Raw genomic sequence first — 8875 nt, 5'->3', positions numbered from 1 at the left:
CCTCTCCTCCCATCCACCTCTACTGAAAATATTTTAGTTGATTCTCTTTTGTGGTCAGATTAATTTCAAGTGCGATACCTATATTTTGAGGGAAATAGATCAATTTGTGCCTTTAATCTGGGTCAGTGCAATGCAACAAACAGCCATGCTGGGCACACATAGGAAGTTTTATCATCCGAAACTTTATCAGCTCCAGCTAAAGTAATGGTTCGCTAAGAACTGCAGAAGCTTAAATTGGTAAGGGGTTAAAGGTTACCTAACATGATTAAACTGTATTGTGTGTATCTATATAACACAAGATACTCCCACACTAATCTTTCCCAAGCAAATATTTCTTCAAATACAATTTCCCAAAGGAATTCGAGGCAGCACAGTTTCAATCCACTTAAATTCTCATGGTAGAAAATAAACTGTTATGTATACTTGGAAGCTAAGAACTAAGTGCATGAATTAAAAGAGGAATTAATCCTGTATATCATATATATACTTAGACATGCAGAAACAAGTATGTTAACTTACATCAGTTTATAGGATTTGACTGCTTGTTTTTTCCTACTTTACAGTTTTTTCCTACTATTGTTGTTATTCAGGGTGGATTTATATTTGAATTGATGTGTTATTAGATTGTTTATTTAATATAAAGCTTTAGATGAATCATAATTCTGGGAGTTGAGAATGTTGGGAATATTGGAATGATTACCTTCTGTTCCACCTCCATCTCCTTCCCAGTCACTGTCTCAGGCTGAGCCAGACTGTTTCCAGGAGAAAGTGAGGTCTGCAGATGCTGGAGATCAGGGCAGAAAATGTGTTGCTGGAAAAGCGCAGCAGGTCAGGCAGCATCCAAGGAACAGGAGATTTGACGTTTCGGGCATAAGCCCTTCTTCAGGGGACAGGAGATTCGACGTTTCGGGCATAAGTCCTTCTTCAGGCCTGAAGAAGGGCTTATGCCCGAAACGTCGAATCTCCTGTTCCTTGGATGCTGCCTCACCTGCTGCGCTTTTCCAGCAACACATTTCCAGACTGTTTCCAAACTGGTTTCCTGATAGACCTCAAGTGGACCTTCTTACCCCATTTTCTTTCCATCACCAAGACCAATTAAGTCAGTTTAAAGCAATGCCCACCTCTACCCCTATCTCAGCCTTAGGCCATTGGAACCTTCAAACATGCTGGCGCTGTCAGAATTTGAGGCTCTCGACTTAATATCAATTCATTACAGTAAATTTTTTATCGGAATACAGCAGAGATCATAGAGGAATACAGCATGGAAACAGACCCTTTGGTCCAACTTGTCCATGCCAATCAGCTTTCCCAAATTAAACTTGTCCCATTTGCCTGCATTTGACCTATATCCTTCTAAACCTTTCCGCTTCATGTATCAGTCCAAATGCCTTTTAAATGTTGTCATTGTAACTGCATTAGTTACATATTAGTTTAGAATCTCAACCATGTCCTGCGGTTCCAAACAAAGACAGCCTTTTTTTAGATTAGATTACTTACAGTGTGGAAACAGGCCCTTCGGCCCAACAAGTCCACACCGACCCGCCGAAGCGCAACCCACCCATACCCCTACATTTACCCCCTACCTAACACTACGGGCAATTTAGCATGGCCAATTCACCTGACCCGCACATCTTTGGACTGTGGGAGGAAACCGGAGCACCCGGAGGAAACCCACGCAGACACGGGGAGAACGTGCAAACTCCACACAGTCAGTCGCCTGAGGCAGGAATTGAACCCAGGTCTCTGGCGCTGTGAGGCAGCAGTGCTAACCACTGTGCCACCGTGCCGCCCCAAATTGTTGGTATTTAAGGGGTTCTATTCTATTCCTAATTGTTCTTTTGCCCTTAATACAAATTAATGCTAATGAAAGGAAATGGAAACTGGTTAAATTAAAATAGCATCGTCTGGGGTGATAATGCAATCCATCCCTTGAGGTGCCCACTAGTCTCTAACTGCTACTATTGTGCTGGTGAGCCCTGCATGCTTCTTTTCTCGGGACACCCGAGTGCAGCCGTAACAATGAAAGTGTGACAGACAGTCAAGAACAACGACTCCCTTTGTAGCCCGCTGTCTGAACCTGTTAATGGCCACTATGACCAGGCCCAGGAGCAGTCCCAAAAGAAGGCACATTGATTTGTCTGCCCCTCCCCACAGCATATTACTTTCTAATTGCTCCCTTTAGTGAAGAGACATTTGAGAGGAAACTTAATAAAGTTGTGCCTTCTTGTGGGTCTGGTCCTGGGCCTGGCCATAGTGGCCATTAACAGGTCCAGACAGCAGTCCACAAAGGGGGTCGCACTTTCATGGTTACAACTGCATCAGGTGTCCCTAGAAAAGAAGCATGCTGGCCTCAGCAGCACAATAGGGGCAATTAGAGACTGGTGGGCACCACAAGGGGTGGATTGCATCATCACCCCAGATGATGCTATTTTAATTTAACCAGTTTCCATTTCCTTATACAAGTTTCATTAGCATTAATTTGTAGCTTATTAGGGGCAAAAGAACAATTAGGAATAATTAATGCAGTTATAATGACAACAGTTAAAAGATAAATGAAGAGGAAAGGTTTAGAAGCATATAGGGCACACGCCCTTAATACAAATTAATGCTAATGCAACGTATATAAGGAAATGGAAACTGGTTAAATTAAAATAGCATCATCTGGGGTGACCTGAACAGGGTAGACAGGAACAAATTGTCTTCATTGGTGGAAAGGGGAAGAATCAATAGCAACAAGAGGAAAAATAACTTTAGTTTCACACATAAATAGTTAGGTTCTGGAATGCATTGTCTAAGAGGGTGGTGAAGGCAGATTCAATCTAAAAGGAATTGAATAATTATCTGAAGAGAACAAAATTATGCGGGGCTATAGGCAAAGGGCAAGAGAGTGGGCTAGTTGATCACTAGACAGCTATAAAGTGCAAGTGTAGCATAATCCTTTTGTGTTATAACCATTCTAAGATCACCTTCACCACCAATTTCACTTCTGTAACATTTTATGGAACACCTTGCACCCGCTAATCTGCAGCTGATATCCTCAACTATGCCTTTGGTACATCTGGATTTGATCATTCCAACAATCTCCTGGTTAGCTCCCACATTCCACCTTTTGCAGGCTTGAGGTCATTCAAACGTCTGCTACCCATGTGTTAACTCAGACTGAGTCCCAATCATGAATCACTGCATTGCTCCTAGTTATGCAATACCCCAATGTTAAAATTCCCGTCCTTGTTTCCACATCACTCTCTGTACTTTCACCCTATCTCTTTCTAAAGGGAGCAATGAGAAACTAATATGCTGATCCTGTGTGGGGAGGGGCAGACAAATCAAAGTGCCTCCTTGTGGGACTGCTTCTGGGCCTGGTCATAGTGGCCATTAACAGGTTCAGGTTAGGAAGGCAGAGAAAACAGGTTAGAAAATAGACAAGGAGGTTTAGCAGTCTTAAACCGTGCAAAATTCAATGCAGAAACAAACAGAAAAGCCAAGAGCCTAGAATGGCAAGTCAGAATATGACAATACAACTATTACTGAAACATGGCTGAAACAAAGGCAAGAATGATAGTCACACAGTTTTCAGACAACATGTAGAGGAGGCTAAAAGAGAAAGGGGCCACAGTGGTGATTGAAGGAAAAATCCTAGCTTTGACTAGGGATACCTGTAGAAGAAGCAACTAATTAGGTCATATGGATTAAGCTGAAGAACAACAAGAGGTTAATCACACGACGAGGAGTGAATAATAGATCTACCCCCAGCTTGCCACAAGCAGTCAGATGGTGATAGATGAGCACATATGCAGGCAAATCACTTGGAGATGCAGGAACATCCAGACAATGGTACTGGAGTATTTCAATAACAGTATCCTAATTTTAATTGCATTATTATTAATATGAAAAGCACAATTCTCAAAATAAATATAGAAGAGTTTTAGCGAGTTTTGAGAAGCTTTGTAGCTCAGGTGAAGGTTGTGCATATAGGTTTGCTCGCTGAGCTGGAAGGTTTGTTTTCAGACATTTTGTCACCATACTAGGTTACATAGTCAGTGAGCCACCAGATGAAGCCTAGCCTGCTTTCTATTTATGTGTTTAGGTTTCCTTGGGTTGGTGGTGTCATTTCCTTTGATGATGTCATTTCCTGTTCTTTTTCTATGGGGGTGGGAAATGGAATCCCAAGTCAATGTATTTGTTGATAGAGTTCTGGTTGCAATGCCATGCTTCTAGGAATTCTCGCGTATGTCTCTGTTCGGCTTGTCCTAGGATGGATGTGTTGTCCCAGTTGAAGTGGTGTCCTTCCTCATCCTTATGTTAGGATACTAGTGAGGGTGGATCATGTCTTTTTGTGGCTAGTTGATGTTCATGTATCCTGGTGGCTAGTTTTCTGCCTGTTTGTCCAATGTAGTGTTTGTTTCAGTTCTTGCGAGGTATTTTTATAAATTTTATAAACTGGAACTCTATCAACAAACAAATTGACTTGGATCACATTTACCACTCCTTGCAAAAAAGAACTGGAAATTACGTTGCCACAGGAAATGAGATCACAAACACAAGGAAACCTGAACACATAAATAGAAAGCGGGCTATGCCACCAGTGCTTCATTTGGAGGCTCATGGTGATGAAACATCCAAAAAAAAACGAGCCTTCCAGCGAGCAAACCCACATCCAATGAAGAGTTTTTTAGCCAGAATGTAATAAGTCCAGAAAGAAGCGGTTCTGCTCTTTGTTTTAGGGAACGTATTGGTGAAGTGTTCATAATTCAATTAGATTTAGGGGTGTTATGGTAAAGGACAATGTTCTACTAAGTATAATAATTCTAAACTTATGAAAAGTTAATTTTACTAAATGGAGATGTGATTCAGCTAGGGGAGATTAGAAACAACTACCTGAACAGAATTCAGTGCCAGATTAATGGGAGACATTCCAGGGAGAAATAGTGAAGCCAGTGTGCTCTCTGGAAGAAAAAAGATGGTAACTATAATATCAGAACACCTAAAGACATAAAGAAATGGATAAAAATGGGAACCAGAAGGAAGCTTGTAACAGACAGTTCAGTCTCAAAACCTCTCAAAACAACTGAAAGATCTAAAGCTTAAAAATGGAAGGGGTGCAATTAAAAAGGGAATTAGAATCATAGAGTCATAGAGATGCATAAGCACCGAAACAGACCCTACGGTCCAACTAGTCAATGTCGACCAGATATCCCAAATCAATCTAGTCCCACCTGCCAGCACCTGGCCGATATCCCTCCAAATCCTTCCTGTTCGTATATCCCTCCAGATGCCTTTTAAATGTTGCAATCATACTAGCCTCCACCACTTCCTCTGGCAGCTCATTTCATACATGCACCACCCTCTGCGTGAAAGTGTTGCCCCTTAGGTCTCTTTTATGTCTTTCCTCTCTCACCCTAAACCTATGTCCTCTAGTTCTGGACTTTCCCACCTCAGGGAAGAGACTTTGTCTATTTATCCTATCCATGTCCCCCATGATTTTATAAACCACTATAAGGTCACCCCTCAGTCTCCAATGCTCCAGGAAAAACAACCTATTCAACCTCAAATAGCTCAAATCCTCCAACACTGGCAACGTCTTTTCTGAACCCTTTCAAGTTTCACAATATCTTTCCAATTGGATGGAGATCAGAATTCAGCACAATATTCCAAAAGTGGCCTAACCAATGTCTTGTAAAGTGCAAGATGACCTCCCAACTCCTGTATTCAATACTCTGACTAATAAAGGAAAGCATACTGAACGCCTTCTTTACAATCCTAGCTATCTGCAACTCCACTTTCATGGAGCAATGAACCTGCACTCCAAGGTGTCTTTGTTCAACAACACTCCCGAGGACCTTACCAGTAAGTGTATAAGTCCTGCTAAGATTTGCTTTCCCAAAATGCAATAGCAAAGCAAGAGAAAACAATGAAATAAAATTGACAAGTAAGATCATGAAAACCCAAAGAACTTTATATACATTGATAAAATGAAAGAGAATAACCAAAGAGTAATGTTTGTTACAGACCATATGGCTAAGATAATGATAAACTAACTAATGTGTTTCGGCAGAGGACACGACATGGTTCATGCTGAATATTTTATGTCAATTTTCATAAAAGAGAATGATACAGACATTTAATTGGGGAGTGGTGCAACAATATTAGAAGAAATAACAGTGAGAGAGGAAGTTCTAATATTTAATATTTAAAAGGGGAGAAAAGGATAGACCAAATAATTATAAGTGAGTCAGCCTGACTTCTGTCGGACAATTATTGGAAAAATAATGAGGGACAAAATCAAAACGAAATCGTCATTTAGAAAGATACAGATGAATCAAAAGCAATCAACATGGATTTGTTCAGGGAATGTCTGATTCACATGATTTTTTTTGCAAATAGTAAGTAATAAGGAGAGTCAATCAGACAATGCATATGATAAAGTTCAAATGGATCCTTCCAAAATTTTTGATAGGGTGACAAAAGTAAAAGCTCATGAGATCCAAAGTGGCAAGTTACATCCAAACTGTGGGAGGAAACCGGAGCACCCGGAGGAAGCCCACACAGACATGTGGAGAACGTGCAAACTCCACACAGACAATTGCCTGAGGTGGGAATTGCACCCGGGTCTCTGGCACTGTGAGGCACCAGTGCTATCCACTGTGCCACCATGCCGTCTGTTAAATTTGAATTGTTGTCAAAAGAGCAACCAAAACCCAGGTATCCTTTTCACAGCCAAATTTTACATATTTTCAATTTTCCATTACACTCTAGGACTGTCATTTGGTCACATACACAGATGCTTGTAATCTCTCAATTCAGAATAGCATTCTCTCTCTTAAAGGTACAGTACACACCTTCAACTTCATAACAAAGGGTAATGGTCAGTGGCTAGTTGTGTTACTGTAAGGCTGTTTCCAGCAAAATTCTATTGGACTCAATACTAAGTCCTTGGTATTTTTTTAAAGAATAATTGTTACTGGTTTGGACTTGAAAGAGTAACACATGCTGATGATACGAGCATTTTCCAATAGTTGATAATGAAAAAAAGTACTGCACGCATTTATGAGAAATCTAATTAGGTGGTGAGAACAGTGATAAACAGTGCTCAACCTGGATCAGTATGAGGCTAAAATGTCGAGAACATATACAATAAATTGTAGGATATTAAGAGGTTTTGAGGAATAGAGGGGCCTTGGCAATGTATTTCCAGAGATTCCTTAAAGTGGCTGTACAAGCAATTACGTGGTCAAGTGATGTTCAGGATACTTGCCTTTTTAAGTAGAGACAACACAAAATTAGAGTACGGAAGTTTTGCTGTAACTGCAGAAACAATAATTAGGTGTGCTGCATGCAATTCTACTCACCACACCATAGATAAAATGATGATGGATGGGGTACAGAGCAAATTTAATAGCATGTTGCCTGGGCTGGAGAATTTTATTTATGAGTAAAGATTGAATAGGTTCATGGCGGCACGGTGGCACAGTGGTTAGCACTGCTGCCTCACAGCGCCAGAGACCCGGGTTCAGTTCCCAACTCAGGCGACTGTGTGGAGTTTGCACATTCTCCCCGTGTCTGCGTGGGTTTCCTCCGGGTGCTCCGGTTTCCTTCCACAGTCCAAAGATGTGCAGGTCAGGTGAATTGGTCATGCTAAATTGCCCGTAGTGTTAGGTAAAGGGGTAAATATAGGGGAATGGGTGGGTTGCTCTTCGGAGGGTCGGTGTGGATTTGTTGGCCGAAGGGCCTGTTTCCACACTGTAAGTAATCTAATCTAATCTAATGTTATTGTCCTTGGAACAGAGAAGCTGCAACGTGACCTAGTGTCTGGGTAGAGTGGATTGGTGTGTGGGCTCTATTCGGATTGATTAAGGGATCCAATACTAGGTAGCATACATTGAAAATAACAGGTTTAAAGACGTTTTGAGGGAAACTTTAATCTGTAATTCATTGCCTGAAAGGGTATTTTAGGCAGAAACCTTCATGAAGCAGCACACACTTGGCAAATACAACCTGCCTCTTTAGGTGCTGTAACTTTCTTTTGATGACTTTCCATCATGCCTTCCTGAATTCTAGTATCTTGGGCAGTGCTAGTTTAAACTGCTCCTCTATTGGTGGCTATGCCTTGCACTCCACACAGCAGAATTCCCTTCCTATATCTCTTGACCTCATTTAGACACTCTTTAAAACCTATCTCATTGGCTAAATCGTTGATGTTCTCATCTAACACCTCCTTATGTGGTTTGGTATTAATCTCTGCAAAGTAACATGGGATGTTTTAGTCCTTCACAGACATTGTGAAAGCATTGAGCTCAATTTGAGGTATCTTGTAATCAATTCCGTTCATGATTTGGAGATGCCTGTGTTGGACTGGGGTGTACAAATCACACAACACCAGGTTATAGTCCAACAGGTTTAATTGGAAACACACTGGCTTTCGGAGTGACGCCCCTTCATCAGGTGGTTGTGGAGGGCTCGATCGTAACACAGAATTTATAGCAAAAATTTACAGTGTGATGTAACTGCAATTATACATTGAAAAATTGATTGTCTGTTATGCCTTTCATCTGTTAGAATACAGTGACAGTTTCACTTCTTTCATGTGTAAATCACAAAACCCTTCTTTTTAAAGTTGCTATCACCATTGTTAGCAGGTAACCCAAGAATGCAGATTTAAAAAGAAGGGTTTTGTGATTTACACATGAAAGAAGTGAAACTATCACTATATCCTAACAGATGAAAGGCTTAACTGACAATCAATTTTTCAATGTATAATTGCAGTTACATCACACTGTAAATTTTTGCTATAAATTCTGTGTGTTAGGATCGAGCCCTCCACAACCACCTGATGAAGGAGCGTCACTCCGAAAGCCAGTCTGCTTCCAATTAAACC

This window comes from Hemiscyllium ocellatum, chromosome 28, assembly GCF_020745735.1.
Source record: "Hemiscyllium ocellatum isolate sHemOce1 chromosome 28, sHemOce1.pat.X.cur, whole genome shotgun sequence".
Taxonomy (NCBI): domain Eukaryota; kingdom Metazoa; phylum Chordata; class Chondrichthyes; order Orectolobiformes; family Hemiscylliidae; genus Hemiscyllium; species Hemiscyllium ocellatum.
This window is presented reverse-complemented; position numbering follows the sequence as displayed.